This window comes from Sphaeramia orbicularis, chromosome 12, assembly GCF_902148855.1.
Source record: "Sphaeramia orbicularis chromosome 12, fSphaOr1.1, whole genome shotgun sequence".
In the NCBI taxonomy this organism is placed as follows: domain Eukaryota; kingdom Metazoa; phylum Chordata; class Actinopteri; order Kurtiformes; family Apogonidae; genus Sphaeramia; species Sphaeramia orbicularis.
The window spans coordinates 42,560,681-42,583,457 of record NC_043968.1 but is presented as its reverse complement, the minus strand read 5'-3'; positions in this window follow the sequence as shown (position 1 = coordinate 42,583,457).

Here is a 22,777-nt window from a genome sequence, read left to right as displayed (position 1 = left end):
TGAAGTTCCAGCACATGATAAAAGTTGATTCATAGATTTCAACAGATACAGATTGTGAAATGTATACAATGGTTGAATTTAGAAATAATCCTTAGGAATGGCTTGGTTCCCTGTCTGTCTTTTTTCACCATCACCAGATTTATAATATATTTTACACAAATATTTTTTCCCATAGTTTTTTAGGCATTGGAAAATTTAACACCTTTCTAATAACATCCAGGTTTAACTCGATGGCTATTTCAGTAGTTTATCTGTTTCTTCTTTAACAGCACAGTTTATGTGTCTAGACACATTCATAATGGTTTGCAGTGCCGTCTATTTGCAACTAGTATTAGCGCTTTCCTGGCAGGAAGCAAGACTTGAAATGCCAGTTCAACAGTGTGGCACAATGAAATCAACCCGAAGCAAATGGGCCCACCCAAATCTAAACAGTTTCACTGTGTGAAAATGAGTATGTAATACAGAAGGTGGTCTGTGGGGCTGATGAGTAAATATTTCCCAGGGGAAAGCAAGGATGAGGAATCGGGCTTGGATGACTAGAAACTCAATAAGACAAATTTTCTAATCACTGCTTAACTTGCACAAACATGTCAAGTCCCCTGTGATTAGCCTTTTGCAAAATCCTTCGAGTGAGACCTTGATGCATGACAACCCATAGGCATCTTCTCAACATGCCCAATCAGCACCTTTGAATTGGGACTTGCCAGTCTTTAAGGATTTTTAACTGCCCTGTAATCATATTGATTGGCCTTCGGTTTGAGAGGCTATATTGATTAAATCATAAATAAGAAACAAATCTTAGTAAGAGGAATTACTCAACAAACAGTTACTGAATTTAAGTATTTGAAGGGGGTGGTGAAATCGCCATGAACTTAGCAGAGGATTGACCTGAGGGCTAGAGCGACTGACTTTAAAACTATAATCTCTATACCAAGGTGCTGTTGGGGTCAGCTCCTTGATTAAATAATCGAAGATTCACCGGGAGGAAATAAGAGAATCATTTGAAAGGGATTGGGTTATCTAAGTAGAAAATTACACTATTGATTTTCATTAAAGTGCTTGGCCTCATGTTAGGGTGAATTCATTGAGAGAAGTTCTCTAGGTTGTTCTGTTACTCACATTCTGTCTTTCTCTCCCACTCTCATGTGCTTCTGGCTCTGTCTCTTTTCATAGCAGCTCATAGTTTAGCAAGATAGTAAATGGCAAAAGCATACTCTCCATCACATGTTACAGGTGAATGCAGCATTCACAGCTATGTCATAAGCCTTTTCTGGTAAAGCTCTTCTGTCTGAGAATATTATCAGACTACCTGCTTAAGGCTGTGAACTTCAAAGGCCTGACTTGCATTCCTGTGTTTTTTTGAGTATATCTGTGTCTATGAACGCTCCCACCTCTGCGTCCGGTTTCATGTTTCTGTCCATTATGAAACCTCTCCCACAGTTGAGCATGAATGACACGACAGTTCTAATGCAAGGTTACTTATACTGAAACTCTGGTTGAGAAGCCAGATCAGATGTCAGCAAGTCATAGACTGCACACGTTAAAGGCTTGAAATGTCATTGTACAGTTGGGCAGATTATTATCAAAGACATGCTCATAACATAAAGGGCTATTACAAATACAATGCCCTCTGTGTTTTCACCTGCCTGTACTTCTTTCCTTTAAAGAAATATCAGTTTCACAGCCAGTTCACTTTGTGTGCATTTTATACTGGGCTACAGGGACAGTTGCAGCTGAAGGCAATGAAGCATTTTTTTTCTGGATGAAATCTATATTTCTCCATCTTGCATGTGATATTTAGTACAGATGGATAAAGGCTGTTATGTGTTCTAGCTTAACCCCAGTAACCCGTGTTTCCTCACAAATACCAATAATTGAACTGAAGTCAAGCTGAGTGACCTCTTTAGCAGAATGATGAAACAGCACCTCCTGACCTTTGGGACTGTTCAAGTCATCTCTTTTACCATTGCAGCACGCAGGGTGTAAGTCATAATGTCAGGGTCTCTAAGCCTGGATCCACTACAGATAAACCATTCCTCTTAAACCCATTGACCTCAGCACTAATACAGGTAAAACACTGGTGAAACCAGTATTGAGGCAGCCTTGGTTGTAAGTATTAAGAAGAGAGCAAGGCAAACAGAAAACTGCTTGGCTGGGGCATGGGAATCAATGGCTTGGTGGACAGAAGGCCAATGCAATCAGGGAGCAAAATAAAGCGGACTCAAAGCCTGCTGAGCCAGCACCAGTGCAGAGCGAGAGAGTCATTTGGAACTGGGTGCCTTCTACTTGTCCTCTGGGCAGCAAACACTCTTCTGCAAACACAACAAAGCTACAAGCATTACACGCATTACTACAAGCATTACATTTTCTCTCACACTTAATCTCCATCACACACATGCGGCACACACATTCCTCTCTATTCAGCACTCACACCACTATACTCTGGCTGTATTCATTAATAAGAGTCCCTGAGACAGAGATGGATGAATTCCATTTTGATTTCCATGCACTTTTATTTGAGGAAAAATGGCTGCAGCAGAAGTACGTTTTTTAAATAAATGTTTGTGTTGTTCTAAGAAGTGCTGTTAAAGTGAAAAACACTGAGGTATTTGCAGGTTGAGGTCACTTGGACCGGTAATTTCTGTCCTTATAAGCATATGTGTGATTAGAGTGGTTGTGTGTTTGTTTGCCTGCTGTTTACGTACGTAGGTTTTTATGGCGAAGTGTGTGTTTATGTTTGCAATGCATTGCACTTTGCAGTGGCTTGTGAAAAGGGGTGACACAACTCTACCAGATTTCCAGGTTCACTTATAAACATCAGCACATGGAAGTTGCAGCTGCACGTTACCACCTCAACACAAAAATACTGAAATCTTAACATAGGCGCCTGACAGTGTTATTCATTTCATATAAGGCCTCAGCCTCTGACATGTTGATTTTCTCTGGGAGATTTCATTTAGGGGTGGTCCAGTCGCATGTTGTGAGGTCACTACTTTTATTCACTTCCAATGAAAGCATGGGTGGTGTGGTTATTGTAGACCACAGACAGTAGTGACTGTAAGATCAGTCAAAGACTAAACAGGTCTCATTGCAGAACAGGCAAATACTGGCTCCTCTGGTTGGAATAATACACGACTGTTTTCTTTGTGAGATCTCCACTGGCTGGCCAACGTGCTGGCATGCTGTTTTCCTGTCAAGCCTCGGTTGAGGTCTCTGTCCTCTGGCTCCATTGTGTATTCAGCCTCATCTGTGAGAACAGCAGGCATTTTTCATGAGCTGTATTCACTGCAGACATTCAATGTGTGCATGAGTACATGACCTTAAAAATTTGCATCCATGGTAGAATAATATATCTGTGTATTGCGGGACAAGTCTGACCCTGGCAGGAAGACCCATTGTTGTTTTGACATTTTTTTTTGCGGAAATTGAAATTTATGAGAGAGAGTTCCAAGTCAGATAACCTATAGTGATAGCAATCATCTGTTTCTAATTTTAACCTGAATAACATTTTCCTCACATTTGACATGTTTGCAAAAGGAACTGAGGGCACTGACCGATTCTCTGTGTTCTTCATTTATCATTTTATGCCATTTTCAATTCAACTCTATTCTGTCTGGTGACTGACCAAATAAGTATTTCTAAGTAATTATACTGGCAATATTAATGTGCCGTTAGCTTAAAATGCATAAAACTATTACAATTTTACTATGTAAAATAATGTAATGCAGATTGCAGATTAAATGATTTCAACACAATATTATAACTATTAAAATATGTTTTCTAATGACCTTTTAGTTTTATTTTCTTCTGTCTGTTTAAATATTTCTGTGGTAAGTGAGATATATTTTCTTCTTGCTTCTGATTTGTGAAAATAAGAGAAAACTTGTCTGAAATAGTTGTTGATTTAAATGTGAACTCTGGCTCATGCTCAGACAAATTCTCCACATGTGAGTGGATGACATACAAGTTCTTTCTTATCCATATTTTAGCAGGGTATATTTGTAAATCTAGACTAAACTGTTTAAGCGTCTTATAAATCTCATAATGGAGAATAATGAATAAAGTGCTCATAGAGGTTTTAGTGGCTAAGCTACACAGACAGTGTGTGAGAACGTGTGTGTGCATGTGGGGTTGGATGACCGACTGGGCAATGAGAAAGCACATTGTGGTAACGCCACTCAGGTCAAACTGTCTCATGGGACTGGAAGTGGAAAGTGAATGCTGCCAGTTTGGACATTGGGCTATGACAACTGCTCTCAGCAGCATCTCATCTGACAGACCTATTAGTACTGACGCCAACACACATGCACAGAAACAGCAGACAGGCACACAAGAGTGTAAACACAGAGTACAGTAGAAAGAAATAATGCTTTGAAGCAAAGTTTAAGCAAAAATCCTACATCTGTTCTCCCCTCATAACTTGTATTGTACATGCTGTGGACTTGGAGGTACGGACGTCACCAGTAGGCAGTGACGGGTACATTTCACATGGTGCCTCCTTAAACACATCACAAACCTCGGACCACAGGGTGAGAGACATTTGTGTTTCATTTCCGCTCATGTACTATTTGCCAACAACTACCTCTTCCCCACAAAGAGGAAATTGAAACATTGAGTCCCTGCGATTATCCAAAATATAATTATTTTTAACTGATGTAGAATATTGAGAATGGTCACTCTAATTTGAGGTATAATTTGGTTTCATGAGGACAGCATAAATTAAGAAATATCTGGTTACATGACCCAAAATAGCTCACAACATAGTGCAGTTAGCTAAAATTGTCCGTGGCGCTTTGAAATCTTGGTTTTACCCACCGTATTTCTTGTGACATCGAGGGAGGAGTGTTTGGCAGCACAGCCAAGGGTTAGACAAGTTCCAGCCCTTTTGTTTTTTTCTTGCCCTGATTTGATTTTGAGCAGTTGTTACTGTAATGATTTAAGTCAAATATTGCAATGCCAGAGGCCGCAGAGAATTCACCATGTTAATCATTTATAGTATTGCAAACAGACACCAAGTGGTAAGAAGGCTGCTACTTGGAAACTCACTTATAGGCTAATGATGGAAGCAGTTTATAGATTTCAAAGTCACTTAGTTTTATTTGTGCCCAGGCCTCTCTGAATTCCTGCAAGTGTGTTGCATTCAATTGCATTTGGTAATGTGAAATTCCTTGTGGATTAAATTTGGATTTGGGGTATTTATGCTGAGATCAACTTGTTTGTTGAATGTTTACTACTGAGTATATGATTAATATGTTCAGTTTTCTGTTTTTCATATTTTGTTTAAGTTATGTCTTTGAAGTTGTGTTTCAGGTTTCATTCCAACGGCATTGCGTCAACTATTTGTGATCATTTTCCTATTTCTGGACTGTTTGATCAGAGGTCTTGATTTGTGCCGCCTCGCTCTCAATCATCTTTTCTGGCTTTGAATCGTCTGGCTGATGTTGTTGCTCAGACACCCAGGTGTTTCTCATCAGTTCCAAAAGAGAGAGTTTACTACTCACCTAAACCTTTCCATACGAAGAGGTGCCCTTTTTCCTCTGCTCAGGTTTCAGCTCACTGGCACTGATGAACCTTGAACAGAAAATTTGGCTACTTTAGACCTGGAGTTTGGTTTAAAGAAAAAAATCTCTGCTAGAGAGCATGGTAAATTAGAACATATTTATAAAGAAAGCATTTGACTATTTGAATCGAAGATCGCAAATAATCAGCTCCAACACTAACTAAACACACGAAATATTAGGCAACATTCACACTGCAGGTCTTAATTCTCAACTCTTTTTTTTTTTTTTTTTTTTTTGCTGAAATTAAATTTTTTTTCATGGAACACATTATAATTTCAATGCATCTGCCATCAGACTCATGTGTGAACAGTCTATGGCCCTGAAGTGACCAGCATTTGCAGAAGACGACGTGATGTCACACAAACAGCACACTGTGTTTATGGGTGGAAATATGGATCTTGTCGGGTTCTACCTCCTCAAGCTAAAAATTGTGACATCTATCGCATTTCAGTGATGTAAACATCAGATGAAATGCGACCTGACTGTTCAGACTGATGTGGCATTACAAAACATCAGATATGTATCCCATTTAGGACCAGATATGAAAGTGGGCTGGGTCTGATTAGTAAAAATCTGATTTGTGCTGTTCAGACATAAAAAACTCAGATATGGCTCTGATATGTGCAAAAATGTGTGAACATAGCCTTTACATTACATTTGCATATACTGTAGATGTTCATTTTTTTATGTAATATATATAATTCAGCCTTACAGGAATAGTTCTGTTCCAAACTAAATCAATCTGTTTGTGTATCAAAACAAGTCACAGGCTATATATTCATTTTCCTGCCATATGTTTTGAAGCTGAATCAATGCGCCATATGTTATAATAGTTAGTAGCCACCTGTCAGTAAAACACTGCTACATATTGTGAGAGAGGGCACTCAGCCTTCACAGGGGCCACCGGCCAGTACTTCAGGCTATTACAAAGCCTGGCTGAATTCACGCCTCTCCGTTTAACAGGCCTTGGCCCCAGTTTTAGGGAAACCGGCCCGTCCTTTTCATTGGTGCACCTGGAACAATTTTATTTGCTGTGGCTGGAAATATTCAAGGTGCAAGGAGAGGGGACACTCAGGGAGCCGTAGTGGAATGAGTCTGCTGGCTTATATTGTCCTGAGCTACGCCAGAGCATTTTTCATCACTTCCCCCAAACAGAATTTTATTTTGCTCAATATAGTTGTTACACTGACAGTCTGAGCAGCTCTAAATAGACTGGGTATTATGAGTGAGTTTTCTTTTTTTGGATCCGTCACATAGGTCAGTCATAGGTGAAATATTGTGTCCGTCCTTTTTTAATTGATGTGAATCCAGGATGAAATATCCGCTGCATGCTGAGTCAGGATTTTGGGATATATTTTCTACTTATTGTCCTTGTCTTTTTTCCCAGCTCCCACACAGGTCGCCATCAAAACCTCAGGCAGTTTCTTACAAGTTCCTCAGCCTACCGTGTTACTCATTTTATTTTTCCCTTAATTGTTCTAAACATACTTTTTTGCAAACCACATACTCTTGAGAAATCACTGGCCAAGCAATGGCATGGCCGGCAGTCTTGAAACTCGCTGCATTTGCGTGCACACGCTCACACAAAAGTACACTCACGCACACATCTGGTTTCAGTTTCAAATGCCTTTCCTTATATATTTTCCCCGTTCATCCTCACACACACAATAGTCTTTTTATCCCTTCTAAATCGGGCTCTGCTCAACCACAGCCACGGCATCCAAATAGGCCAATGAATCGCAACATGTCATCAGTATAATTAAGCCATTTAGTACAGAGAGCTGAATGTGTCATGCCTTTCGTAGAATGCCTACCACTTCCTCTTATAGATCAGGTAAAGTATTTTAGTTGTTTTTTATGAAAGGCAGGGAGGAAAGTAAAAAGTCGTTTGTGGCTATGGCATTTTGCAAAAGGCAATTACCATCAATCATGTGGAAGTCTGTGTCAAGGTAGCCTGGAGTTGATTTCTGTATCATAGGGACAGAGTTTTGACAATGACATAGGATCCTTTATTGGCTGTGAGCAGGAATGCAGAAGATGAAAGATCCTATTGGACCTAATGGGGGCCATGGTCTCAAATGTAATGCATGGCCATTGACTATCATTATGTCCTTGAAAAGCCAATGAACTGCTGTAGGACACGGACCATTATAAGTCCTTAGAACACAGCTCATACCCTCCATCTAAACACATTTAATTATACCGTATCCCTTTGGTAATAAGCAAAGACTCTTTGAGAGGACAAACATGCTATTGAGTAAAATTAGGTTCATTTTAACAAGTACACGTGACAAACACAAAAGAACAATCTGTCAGTGTAACCAGATCTAGCTTTCCTTCCTAAACCATCTCCTGTTTCTCATCTGTCATATTTTTTCTTTGCAGCTGTAGTGTAAACACAAGAAGTGACCGTACGCACATTGTAATCACCTGTTTCCAAGTATCTTCCTGTGAACGCTCATAGTCCCAGTGAAGGGAATTGACAGATCCCACTTCTGTTTTTCCCGCCCTCAGCACACAGCATTCCAGAGCTCCACAGAGGTGTCGGCTAATTAGTCACCTGACCTCTGAGGTTAAAGGTTGCTGGTGCACCCAGCCTCAGGGGAACTCGGTGATATTTTAAGGAGTTTTGATTGTGGATACTTAAAACAGAGAAATACCCTCAAGGCTCTGAAAACCATTCAGAGTGCATTACCTGGGTCACAAAATGACAGGTGATGGGTATCAAGATGGAGCTGTTGGTTTTTTTGACCCCTGATGCTCTGCTCCCCTGGTGCTCTCAGGTAAGGGGAAAAGATTGCGGTTGATGATGCTAGGGTAAAAGAGTAGTCCTTCAAAAGCTGACCTGCAATGGTTGCTTCAGGCTTGATGTGGGAATTGCAGCATGTTCCCTGTCTGGGCTGGAGAGGCCCAAAGGACGAAGGAGATAATGACTTCCCAGTACCTACAGCCTAATCTCTCCTTTCTTTAATGTAAGGATAGTGTGACGTTTAATTCAACATATTAAAGTGATACCACTGTAAGGTCAGGTTTGTTTATAACACCAAAAAATCACATACACTACATTAAGTTATGTAATATTTGTGCAACTGCAATATTCCATGAAGCAAGTATAAAGCAAGCCTTTAATGTCATATAAATATGTTCATTTTTTGTGTCTCGTCATTACTCACCCGGTAAGCACATATAAACAACACACTCATGCAGACATGGCTGGTTTTGATAATACCTTTTAAATATGTTCTTTTTAAAATTCTGCTTTATTCACATCTCCCTTCTCTTTCTAACTCTATGTCTCTCACTATGGTATGAATCATGTCTATAATCACCATTTCTTGCAAAAATAACAACTGCACTAAATATTGATACAATTTTAAGAGAAAATTGCAAAAAAAAAAAAAAAAACCTAAACAAAGCAAAAAACACAAAGAATATTTAGTGGAACTCTGCATGGACGGGGGAGTCACAGGGTTCACAGAAATGTCTCACTTTCAAAGGCCCAGGAAAACAAAGTCAGTGATAAAGTAAGAGAAAAACAGGTGTGATACAGGCGGAAAAAAACAGTCATAACCCTTAAACATGGAAATGTCATTTACAAGCCCTGGTCTCTTCATTATAGATCACAGCCTGTATATCTTCTCCTCCTTTGACAGGTGATACATGACATGCATAAGTCCATGACATTCCTTCCCAGCGCTCTCCCACTGTATCTTACTGGCCACCCAGGTAGAATATGTAGCTGTACATATTAGAGGTCTTTGAATGAATTTTGGCCTAAGGGTGTTTGAACATAGTGCAGTTGACCTGCCATGCCATTAAACTCACTGATTCTCCATGAACTGCTTTAAGGTAGACTGAGTTACTCAAGCCTATTGCAATGCATATGGCTTTTTGCACATATTAACTCTGTATTTCAAACAAAAAAAAATTTTTCAGGACTTCGCTGTTGACTCACTCATGAAACATTTGAAACATAGATTCATCTCAGTTATGTGCAAATTGAAGCCAGTTAGGAAACCTGTCTCACTCACTGCCTGGATATAAAAGTCCATGGTGTGCTGAGACCACAGTTTTGGAGGTGGCAATGTTGTGTGGGGTTGGGGTTGAAAAATAGGAAGAAAAAAAAATATTCCCAGTCACCATTGTAGTGCTGCTGCATCCTTGGTAAGTGTCCTTGTGTGTTGCTGCAGCTCTGGTCTTCGAGTACTGACCGCAGTGCAGTACATTGTTTTATTTTCCTTTGTTTGCAAAATGTTTTTGGCCGTTGTCCTTCCGCTTAATTAATCATCTGACATAAAAACAAAATGGGAACAAAGTGAATAATTAGGGCTTCAGGTAATTCAGAATTATTAACAAGTTTTACTACCATGATTCATTACTCTTATCAATATACCATGTGTTGCTGGGGAGTCTTTGTTTGCTAGTGTATGGAATATTGAATTTGTCCTGATCTGTTTTAAGCCATAAATATGTTTTACCCCTGTTCTATGCTGTAACCCCGGGGTTTGCCTCCCACTGTTTCTAAACCCATGTTTTAACTAGTGCTGTTATTGCACAGTGAGCAGAATCAGTAGGAGGTTTACAGAGTGTGTAAAGCATTAGGAGGCCACACAGACAGTAATAAGTCTGCTCAGTCCTGACTGATAGGTCCACTTTATTACAACAGCCACAGAGTGCTGGAGTCCCCTCAAGGGACACATACCTATCTGCATGATGGATAGAAATTTTAGTCACAACAGAGCCCCTGTACGCTTAGGGGGAAAAGTTTTTACTTTTATTGAGAACAAGTTTAGAAAAGCACTATTTGGCCAGTATGTGAACAATTAAAGTATGAGTGTGAAGTCAGAAGTTGAAGCTGATAAGATATTGCAGATTTAGTGAAGACAGGTTTTGCAGGGCTGTTTGTTTCCTCTGAGGATTCGAGTGAATAAGCTCCACTGTGCACAGAGGCCGGGCAGTTAGGAAGTTTGGAAAGTGTGAAAGTAAGTTGAAGGTGTTAAGTTGTCAAACAGCCATCAGGCAGCAGGGTGGATGTAATGAGTGTGCAGTGTGTGTATGGACATATGTGTTTTTTTGTGTATGTGTGTGACCACAGAGTATTTTTGATTTTGTGGTTTGTGAGGTTGTGGTGTTGTAAACGTTTGGTCCTTTCTGTCCTTATCCTTTTGCTTTCTGTATTCTTTATACTACTGATGCATAGTCACATAGGTGAATCAGTCCCGCATTTTCATGGATGAAGAACAAAATACATAGCTTACTGAACACGGCGAATCAGTCCTGACTATGTTACTGGAGATGCACATGTTCAGTAATCCCTGCATAAGAAGGATCAATGAATGCAATTACAGGTCGTGCTAAACTTAATTTCCTGCTTTCTTACAGTGGCTTATGGTACATCAATACCAGAAAGAGCATCCTTCTACACAACAGTGACTTTGTTGTGATTGTTTTTGAGGTCCTTGAATGGAGGTCATAGTTGTCTTTGAATATCGACACCGGAGAATGTTTGGAAACATGACTTATTGATTCATATTAGGTTGTTAGGTTTATAAAAGTCCACCACTGATGGATGGTTGTGCTTGAGTTTAAAACATGTCAGGTTGCCTGATGGATGTTTGGCCAGAGTTGCATGTCAGTATTGATAGGCAGGGATTGAGGGATTCTGTGCTAAAACATGCGTGTGTATTGATCTGTTGATGCAGATGAAACCAGCGCATGGGTCATAGTGGGCCCTCAGGGGCCACGGATGTGTTTCTGTGAATGTCAGCCAAGGTTGGATCCACTGATTTTGCTGTGTGTGCGATGCTGCCTCGAGGCTGCCTCTTGAATTTCCCAAATGTTTCTACCACACTCTCCATCAGCTTATATGGTCAGTTCCAGAATTGGGTAGTAAATTTAATGTTACTCTATTCATGTGTCATGGCATTAAGCCACACCATGATAAATTTGTGGAGTAATTTTATCACAATGTTAAATTCTCTCAAATGTGTCTAAATTAAACCACTAAAACGCAGTTACATTATGCACATAGTTTATGAATTGTTAGAACAGTGGTAAGCCGCACAGTTTTCAGACCAATGTTTCTGACTTTGCTTATGTTGGCCAAAAACACCAAAACAATAGAATAGTAAATAATAGTTGTCAGTAGAAAAGCATAACGTAAATAAAAGAGAGGGGGCAATGAGACCAGAGGGGATTTTTCTTGTGGGCTGTTTAGAATAAAGGCATTTCTCCTTGACTTTTACAAACACCTTGGACTGTTTCTTGATTTATGATCACCTCGCAGTGAAAAGAGGTTTGCGTTCAGAAGGAAGGTTGACTCAAAACACAGTTTTCAGAGTTCCTGTTCCTTCTCTTGGAAGGCATGCAGGAAAAGTAGGTTTAAATAGGTGTTTATTAATTCTGAAATATTTTTTTTTATGTTGGCTTGTATGTATTTTGGATAGATTTTACAGGTTAAGCAAATTTTAATTCAGCTCTGCAGCCTTGTAACAACAATTGAGGCAGTAACACCTGTCACACCAAACCATTACTATCAGCATTTGAAATCTAAGCATGGTGTAGATTTTCCCTGATATTTGTCCAATAATTGCTAACAGAATAATCCTTGTCACTAATGTTACGGTTATTATATTATTTTTGTCACTATATGGCAATTAATCTTATCTAGACAATCCTCAAGGCGATGCATTTTGTCAGATATCGTCATTTGATCCTGGTGATCTCACTGTCCAGCCTGTCATCGCCTGATAGCAAAGGTTAATACACTTTCCACTGAGTGGAGTTCCTGTTTGGATAGCATGTACAACATGCTGTGGTGATATGGCTGATATTGTGACTGTGTGTTTTTGTTAAAATAGCGGTGCTGTTCAACACTACCTACCTAATCCTGCCATAGAGTACTTTTCTGCTCAGGCTCATTTTCCACTTAAAACTTTTAGTACGGCTCCACTGTGTATTACTGCATAGTTGACCTGGAAACCTGGACCGTGTCATATTTAATACATCTGGGTATCACGGTGAGTTAACCTTTCGACTCGACAACAGTGTGTGTTCGTACTATTTCATTTTCCGGCGGGAGAGAGAGAGAGAGAGAGAGAGAGAGAGAGAGAGAGAGAGAGAAGGCGCAGTCCCGTGGACCTCTCTCATCCTCACACCTCCACCCACTATAAAGAAGAAAGGGAGGGAGGCAGAGAGAAAGTGCAGCGGTGGCTCACATGTCTTCATGGCTGTCCAACAGTAAATTAAAACGAGGAGCAATTTCCTGAGGCCCAATTAGCAGAAAATTGGTCCTGTCTGTTGGAGTGACTCCCCTGGGAGGAGGGAGAGGTGGAGGCTTTTGCTGAGCGTAAGAGATATAGGTAAACTTTGCATAGACTGTCACATGACAGTGTGTGAATTATTGAACTGACAAGCAAAATAGATCTAATATAAAATTAAACTCAGATCAGTTCTATGTATTTTTATGTTATCAAAGTTTTTAACCCTTTCATGCATAGTGGTCACTACAGTGGACAGTTGTTCAAAGGTGTTCTCTTGTATATTCATGGATTTTGTTGTTTTAGTTCCATATCAGCCAACACAGTGGACACTTATCCATCATCTCATACACTGTAATTCATACCATTACTGTAACTTTTCTGTTCCAGATAAACCTGATCTGCATTAACATGTTTGGATGTAAAAAAACAAAAAACAAAAAAAAAACCTGCTAATTGTTATTAGACTGTAATTAACAGGGTTTTTTTTTGTTGCTTTTTTAAACAAAAAGTTGTTTTTTTGCATATTATCTCCATGAAGTGAGTAATAACTAGTAATAGAGTATGTTAAAATATGATAAAACATCAGATTAGCAGCATTAAACACGTTTTTATTTCATAATTTTCACACAGTATATAAGTAAATACATGTTTTTTTGTGTCTAAAATTAAACACATGGTGTCCAGGTGAGTGGACATTTTTGTAACTCCATGAAAAATAGGTTCATAAAAAAAATTCAATCGCATTTTTTTTTTTTGGGGGGGTGTGTCATGCACTAAGAGGAATGAAAATCACTCGGGGGGGGGGGGGGTCTTAATTATGGTTCTCATAATTCATGCATGAAAGGGTTAATGTTAATGTTTTAGGTTTCATCACTCCAATGATTTAAAACAATAACATACTATATAAGTGTGTAAAATAGTTGAGTGAAAAACTGCCGAGCTTAAATTGAACAATAATGGAGAATTGATAACACAGGCATCACAGTGATGGATGTTAGTTTTCGGATGAGGTTCAGTGCCCCCACAAGTAATACGTCGCATGTGCAATCTCGAAATCAATTCAGATGCATTGTTTCACCGGAGGCTTTGACTATCGATGACAGTGATGGTGGACTTCAGCAGACACAGGACACAGGCAGGCAGCGAACTGGGTCAATGTCAGTCCTAGTTCGGGATCGACCTGCCTCAAACAGCCATCACTCAGTGTTAATGGAACTCCCTGATCGATACAGAACAGAAACGTGTCAGTACACCAGAACTCATCAACCCTGCTAGAGCCATTTTCCAATGCAGCCACTGATGGATTTATTGTTCTTTGTCTGGTAATTAACAAAACATTTATTTGAGCTTTTATACTGCAGTTTAATCTAAGGGGGAAAAAGTTGGCATTAGTTCTCATCATAAATCTTGCTCTCTGCCTTTCCTGTTGTATAAGCAAATGTGGTTTGACTTTTCCTCAGCACAGAGGTGGGAAACATCTTTTACAGTTTCACATAATTACAATAGGCAAAGAGATAAACCCCTGAAACTCCTGACACATTGCTTCGTAGCATTCCTAGACTAGGTTCCATTACTAATCTCCACTAAATAAATTTAAGATTAAAAAGACTGTTTCACTTATTTAATCTCCTAATATAAATGTTTGTACATTAATAAGAACTGGAAGCTTAAAGACTTGTTTTTCTTGAAGAAGAGTTCTACATTTTTTAGACATCACAGCCCTGAGAGACATGCATAACTTCCACTCTGTAGCCCTGGATCACCCTCTTGGTTCATTCATCCTCCTCCATGAAATTAAATAAATGATGGCCTGTCTCTGTTAATGCAATTCATCTTTTCAAAAAAACCATAGCAGCCCTCTCTGGACTAAATTATCATGTTCTCCTAAAATATGATCCGGTCTTGATGACCAAGAGGGAGAAAAGAAGATTTTTCACTTACAGAAAACCAAAAATTAAACTTTTTAATTGGACATTTTGAACACCAGCATATTAATATTCCTTGCCGAAGTATTTCACATTTTTTGAACCAATATCCTCTTCAGTAAACTTGGACTAAAGTTTTAATGAAAATGATGTAATCTAACTTACTAATTATACATGCATTCAAGTATTGTTTAGTTTTACTGTGAATGTAGGACAAAACATTACATGTGTGTCTCTACGGATCCAACAAAGAGACTAGGACATAGCGATCCAGTATTGTCTGCGTCCCTGTTGTTCCTTGCTGATAAGATTCAGCTCCGTCTACTCATCCATCTAATTATCTGTCTACCTGCCTGCCTCTGTCCATCGCCACCCTGCTGTATTGTTATCCAATTCAGGCAGGACAAACATGACTTGCTGACCTCTGGCCATTAGAGACCTTTCAAGCAAAAAGCAAAGTGTGACCCTCTTTACCTGTAGCGCTCAGGGTCAGTGAACACCACTGTTTCAATGCAACATGCTATTGCATCATTTGAAACAAGCATACTGGCAATTTGCTCTTGCCAGGTTTCGTAGCCTCAATACAGAGTCAACTATGACTTCCAGGAACACAATAGGAAGATAAACCCAACTGAAACCAATTGAAAGCTTACCCTCCTTTACACATCTCTTAACATTAGGCTGAAGCTTCTTTTGCACTTGGGGGTTAATATATAATCACTCACTCAAGAGTTTCCTCTGAGATCTCAAAGACTACAGACAGGGCTTGACCTGGATTTTTGAAAAGCTCTAACTCCAGGCAACAGTCTAACTGTTCAGGGATATCAGTCCTTATCATCTTCCTTTTTTTCTAAGTAGGATCACTTACTTTGGTAAAAGCTCTGGCTTGTTACAATAGGCCTTATTCTCTTGGTGATTGAGGTGAAGCTTTATGCTATAGCCCTTGATGCATAGGAAGGTAATTTCATGGCTCCTTCCTGCAGACACGAATCAGACACAGCGCTCTATTATCAAGCCCTGGGTATTAGCCTTCTAGGTAGGGGATAGAGGTGGAGGGGATATTAAACCGCAAAGTGTGTGTATGTGTGTGTGAGAGAGTTGGCAAAAAACAAAAAAAACGTGAGTATATGTGGTCTTCGTGAAGCTATATAAAGGGGTTGGAGGGCAGGGGGGCTTCTCAAGCAGTGCTGTGCATGATGTATCATGTTGCCGACTGTGTGGCTGCTGCCATCACATTAAAGAACAAAGGGGTGTTTATGTCAAGCCTGACTGATTTGGTTTTTATTAATGTCTTACCTCCCTTTCTCCCCCACAACCATCAGCTTCCACACATCACTCCCCTTCCCCCATTAAATGATATCCACACAGTGCTTTCAAGACCACACTGATTTCTTTTGCACTTCTCTCCCACCCTTCAACAGACATATATATACACACACACACACACACACACCCACACACACATGCATGGTTCTCGCCCAAATCCTGTCTCAGCTGGGGCCTCTTTGAAACGTGCCATGTATTCTTCCTGAGTGGATGAAGCGCACAGGCAGACATTCATTCCCACTCGAGTTCCTTTTTCTTCCCCCAAGCCATTTACACGGTGGAAAAGGTTAATTGCTTGAAACACCAGCGGTGTTATTTCAGCTGATTCCAGAAGCATTGGATTTGATATTAAACAGACTAGAGATTACTGTGATGATAACAAACTGTGCCAACGGATTATTTGTACATGTGAAGGGGATATGTTCTAATTCTTGCAATACGTTTCAGAGGTAACTTAAGAAAAAAGACGCAAAGAATAAAGCTTCTTAATGTTTTCTTTGTATTTTAGATTCACTGCATTACATACAAAAACAGGGAGAAAGATCCCTCAAATCACCACTAAACTTATAAGACTTATAAGACTTCTAATCATTTTGGTTCAGTCTGCTTTACTCTCAGCTGTCCACACCCATGAGTGATGGGCCCATGTGCAGAGTGCTGCACTAATCCCTTATGACCATATTGTGAACAGTGTTGTCACCCCATGAAGACCATTAGCATCATAGCTGCAGGTAACCAGTTGCTACAGCTTTGGGTCAGCGCAGGGCTTATTTTGAGGTAGCAGGAGCCCGGAAGAAAGAAAGATGGAGATCAAAGTGGGGATTTTAAAACAGAGCAAGATTGACTGGAAGAAACATCTAACTTGACAAAGCAGAGAGTTGTTGTGAAAGAAGGACAATGATTTATAGTATTGCTTTGATCAGTTATCAGTTTTCTTTTTCCTGTGTTTATGGTGTACTTACCAGGGGAATCACTTATGCTGCATCCTAATTAAACACAATGGAAAAGAAGTTCACATAACAAAACCATAATTTAATATCAAACATTAAATTAACATTATTTTGACCAACTTACTTGAATATAGCAGTTAATATGATAATTTTTGCAGCTGCAGTATATCCTCCATTTGTTTATGAAATTGAATTGTGTCCAGTACTACCCTCAAATTTAGTGTTATACATTTCTTTTTAACCCAGATTGTGTTGTGTTATGTCATTCTGCAAAAACAAACCATTAAAACTTACATTTTAGCTTCTAAAAAATGACAACATGCTTTACTATATGAATGTGTGTGTGAGTGTGATGCTGTGAATACTCAAACACATTAAATGTAAATGGCGTCAGAGAGGCTAGCGTCGTCAAACAAATTATACAAAGAGAGGTACCTTGTGCTCTCACAGACTTTACAGTGATTGAGCTTGAGAGGCAGAGTATGGCATTCTTTAAACACACTGTGTTTTGGGAGAGGTGGTGTATTCAAACACATTACGGATAAGAGAGATGGGGGTCGTGTAGCAAAATGCATTACAGAGTCAGAGAGGTTGAAGGAGTGCAACATTTCTAAACACATTATGCTGGAGCGGCAATGGCATGCTTAAACAGAGTGTTGATGGAGAGCGGGGAGAGAGAGGGTCAAGAGAGTTTCTGTTTTATTTCGGTGAGGTGTGTGTGCTTTGTCTACGCTTTGAGTGCTGACTGAGTTTTGACATCATCTCAGCCTAGGTACACAAACTTAACAGAGTGATTGGTCTCACCTAAAGCATACTTGAGGGTTTATTGGCACACTCCTGGACCGACAAAAGCACACATATGTACAGACACACAGTCATAGATGCAAATGTGAATGTTGTCGCAAATTTACATAGACAAACTGACTTTTTTTTTTATCTTGAGGGGTCCACTAAACCGAGCAGTAGAATCACTCCCAGATCTACACTTCTGACCCTGCCGATAAAGCCTGTCATGAAAGATTAAGCTCAGATCCGAAAAAACACTTCAAGACATGTTCACCCATACTTTATCTTGGCACTGTGTCCAGCCCAATTAACCTTACAAGCAGGCCCTTTTTTCCTGTTACCAGCTCGAAAGCAGCAGGGGTACCTCATCCCTGGCATTTTTCTCCACTTGGCAACAGAACACCTTGAACTCAGAAAAATGCAGAAAATGCTCTCTTCTGTTCCTTTGGCCGCACTCAGGTTGAATCTTTTCAATTAGCCAGTTTGACTTTGCATGGCTAATTAAGTCTTCATCCTTGACGAGCTGTCTGACTTCTTCTCCAAGCCTCTTATTGGGGGCTTACAGCCCCACAGGGGCCACTGGCCAGACGGATTGTTGTCCAGCTGGAATGGGATTAGCAGCGCGCCAGGGGCCTGAGGCCCACAGTCCCTGAGCTTTTGTTTGAATCTGAAGTGTCGAGTTGGAAGGGGTGAAGCAGGGAGAGAGGATTGAGGTAATCCCCTCCTCTTCAGCAATGCTCCCCAGAGGAGCGAATCCCCAGAAAACCACTGAACACTGTGGACCACCAACCACCACCGGACCCACTATTTACCCATTGCACCTCAGCAGGTAGAACACCCGCCAACTCCCTAACCCCACCCCTACCCCAACCTCTCGCACACAGCTTGGAATATTGTATGTTCTGAGGGGTAATGCTTAGCGGCTGTTATCCAAATATGTTCTTTGACCAAGCGTAAAATATAGGAATTGTCTGGTAGGATTAAAGGCTTCACACTGTGGCACAGCAGGTTTTGAAATAAGTGTGTTACATTGAGCACAACCAGATTATCTAAATAATCATTTATAGAATTAAGTAACAATTACAATAATTTTAACCTGAAAATCAAATTTCCAAGAAAACATAAAATATTTTAGTGGTAAAACAAAAACTAGACGAAAACCTGCCCCTGCACACTTTATTAAATGTTACATGTTTAAATGTAAAGTTGTTTTTTAATTAACTCTGGAGGTGCAGACTCAGGACTTAAGACAAAAGTGTATAAGGAGTCAGATCATTTTAATAATTAACAGTCTGTGAGTGTAGGAATAGACTAATCTGACTGTCAAGAGTCGACAAACACACCTGTGGCATGCAGCTGTTAGCAAACTTGTCATTGCTGCCAAGTGTATACAGTATGATTACACACTGTAAGGTACATGTAATAATAGACAATTCAAAAAGTAGGCATTTTGTCAAAAGACATGTCTTGCTTTGTGATGTAGGTTTTGCCTACATATTTGTCCTGACAATTGTTGTTTTAAAGTAATCCTACATATAGAACATGAAGACATGTTAATCACAAACAGCTTAGCTGCAGAGGTAAAGCTGTCAGGTTTGGAAAAACCTGCAACAAAGAAGACAGTGAGTGGTTTGTTTTAAAAACCTCCACCCTTTTTAAGGATTAGGGAAGAGGAAAAAGGCAGAAATCTGTAAATTGACAAAATCAGGTTTTACAGGTAGAAAATAGTTTGTATTTTCTGCTTGAGGTTGAATGAGGTGTTTGTTGGATTTAATCCCTGTTAGTCAGATAATAGGTTTAAATTTGTTATTGAGCATTCCTTGGATTGACACCTATTTTATGTGTATTGTTTGCATTGCTAAGTTTTATCATTGAGTGCAAATACACAGTAAGGCTGTAGTGTGACCTTTCCTCTCTCATGGTGCACCTGTGCCCATGAGTCAGCCTCAGCATTAAGCCAATACCAACAGGCTGTCTTTCATCGCAGTGTGACAGAAGCACATGAGATTAGAACAGAATCCACCAAAAACAACCACACTGAGCTGAGGGATAATCCAGAGCCCAAACATCAGAGGGAAACAGACGGACACTGCCTCATCTATCATCCAACAAGAATCCACCCCGAAGAAAAACACAGGGGCGAGATGCGCCGGCATTGTCCAACCTCACTGGCACAGGAAAAACAGGATGTGATGAGTTTCTATGCCTGAGGTGACTGGTGAACCATAGTGCCACCAGCATGGAAACAGTGGCTCAGTTATTCCTGTAAAAAAAAAATAAATAAAAGTTTTTGTTGGCATGTAGAGCCAGACAAGTGTGCAAAAACTTGAGCTAAGGGCAGCTTTATCAATGAAATGGGCCCTGATGTGAGGCTCTAAATAGGCTGTTAGCTTTAGGGCTTTATTTTTCTATATGTTGACTGTGGTTGAAGAAACAGATGTACTACCAGTGCACCATTATGTGCCATTCACTCTGTGAATGATATGGTCTCTTACACTAAGAGTACATCTTATTTTACAGCCATCACAATGACTACTTCAAAGGTGTGATTCAGTTCCACACCACTTGCAGTACGTCTGTTTGAGACACTTAATACATTGGTATCAACTTAATCTTTTCTTTTTAACATCAAGCAACAACCTACGACAAAGCGAACACCCCCTGCCAATGTACAGTATCTTTTGCGCTCTCTATTGAAATGCAAGATGGTACAGTGAGTGTCTCTGCCAGTGCATGCTCTTTTGTGTATGTGTGTGTCTGAGAATGTGTGTAACAAGCTTCCCAAGCCCAGTTCTCACCAGCAGGACCAGAGGCTGTTTTTAAAGCTGCATTTCTTGCGTCAGTTCCCTGAGACGTCAGGACTGACGGGTCAGAGAAAAGGAGCCTCCGACCGAAGAGGAATGAGACTGATCCTTTGCCAGACAGCCTCAGCTGGGGGCCACCATCCACTTGATTTTCATAACAAGTCTCCACCCCCAACACCCACTGTCCACCCTCCCCACAATCATTTCTGGATGCGTACTGATAATGGAATTTCTGGGGAACTGTCCAAACAGATTGTTCTGTGTTACAGTGTGCACAGTGTGTTTTGTTTTGGAAATTGCACAAATCAGGATTATTTCATTAGATGGGTATCAGTTGCTGCTGCCTTGTCAGCATTTTAACAGGAAAACCTAAGTCTATTTGTGACATGAAACAAACCACCGCTCAATATTTGCCTTGTAAATTAATTGTGTTTCGATCTTTTCGCCTGTTTTACCAGAAGTATTTTGTTCTCAGGCCCCAGAAGGACTGTGCTGTGCTGGTCAAATGGGACGTCCAAATGACACAGTTAACTATTTATTTTTACAAGGCCTATTGTAGAGAAACAAACTGCTGACATCTGTATTGAAGTAAATCCTGTCTTCTGTCGTCAAAAGAAGTCCTCAAAAGTCTCTATCATCATTTTTCCTGATCTTTGAATAGTGTTTTTTTCTAACTCATGAAGACATTCTTTAAAGACATTTATTATAGGACAGTAAAGAGTAATGGGGTGTTTCATTTGCCATAATGAAACCTAATCACCCTGTGGACAGTGCTTTGAATCCATCTGTCCAGTGGTTTAATAGTCCAAGTTGAGCTGTGGTACAAAATGGCTTTTGGTCTGCAGGCTTTTAGGGAGAGAGCTTAAAGGAAGGGATTCCTTTACATCTTAAAGGATTGAAGTGTGTGAATGATGAGATGAGAAGCTGGAGTCTGACTGTTTTCCCTTGGGAAAAGACGGATTCTGACAGATGTTTGTTGAAAATTAAAGAGTAAATATGACAGCTAATCCTAGAGAAATGTTAGATCACAACAGTGTTAAAGTTTCAGCTGTGTGAATATTTCTTCTTTCTTGAACATCCCTTTCACTTACTTACCATGTGAGGGTGAAACATAATTGGTCACCTAGGAGGTTTAAGTGGAGCTGCTTTGATGGAGTCATTTAGTTGCACCGCTTTGCATTTCATCACTTATGTCTGTCAATTATACTTGATTTACAAGGTATCTAAGGGACAGTGAATGTGAAGCATCAATTTGTGAGTGGGTGATTGCACTAGAGAGAAAGAAGATGGCAGGATATATCATTCATTAACATGGCAGGCTGTCCTTCAATTATCCCTTGTCGAATTGGAGTGAGTCATTTCAGTCATTACTCTTATCGGGGATGACCTCTCTCAGGTATAGTGAGAGTCTGCATGAATACACCGGCTTGTGTGATTGTATGAGGAGGTACATAACCACTTCAGAAGCCTGGGAGTTTTTTACTGACGTATTGTGCTTCAAGTACAGGTGGGACTCATCGCTCAGCATAGCAGCCTGTCAGAAGTCTGTGTTTACACAGATGGTTTGTATTCACCCTGGGCCCTATATGAATGCTGTAAAGCAGCAGACTACGATGACTTTGTCTACATAGAGTAATGAATAGAGAGTATATGGCAGTTTTGTTCTCAGGGTTACATGACACAGGATCTAATAAAAAGCTGAAGGCGACAGACATGAAGCACTTCCTTCAGAACCGAACAAAAAAGGTTGTCTGAAGTTCGCAGAGGTTGCATTATGAGCCCTAATGTATTTAAACTGATAATATTGTGCTAAAGGCTTTTGGTGCAGGCTGGGGCAATAAATAAAATAGAAGGTAATTACTGCATGTTGTTAGAAATGTGCAGCTGTAACTTTATTTAGGGATAAGATCTTTTATCTGGTGGAAAAACAAGGAGAAGTAATGGGAGATGATGACGTTTAGTGCCAGTCGAGCAGGACCCCTGTGTATCTATGATGAGTTTTCTTCTCTTGATAAAGCACAGAAATGTTTTCCCTTGGTGTGGAAGTGTTATCCTGTTCACACAGCTGGGGCTAATCATTGTGGAGAAATATGTGGCAGTTGAGTCACCCACATGCCACAACACATCTACTATATGAAAAGAAGACATTCAGCAACCATGCTA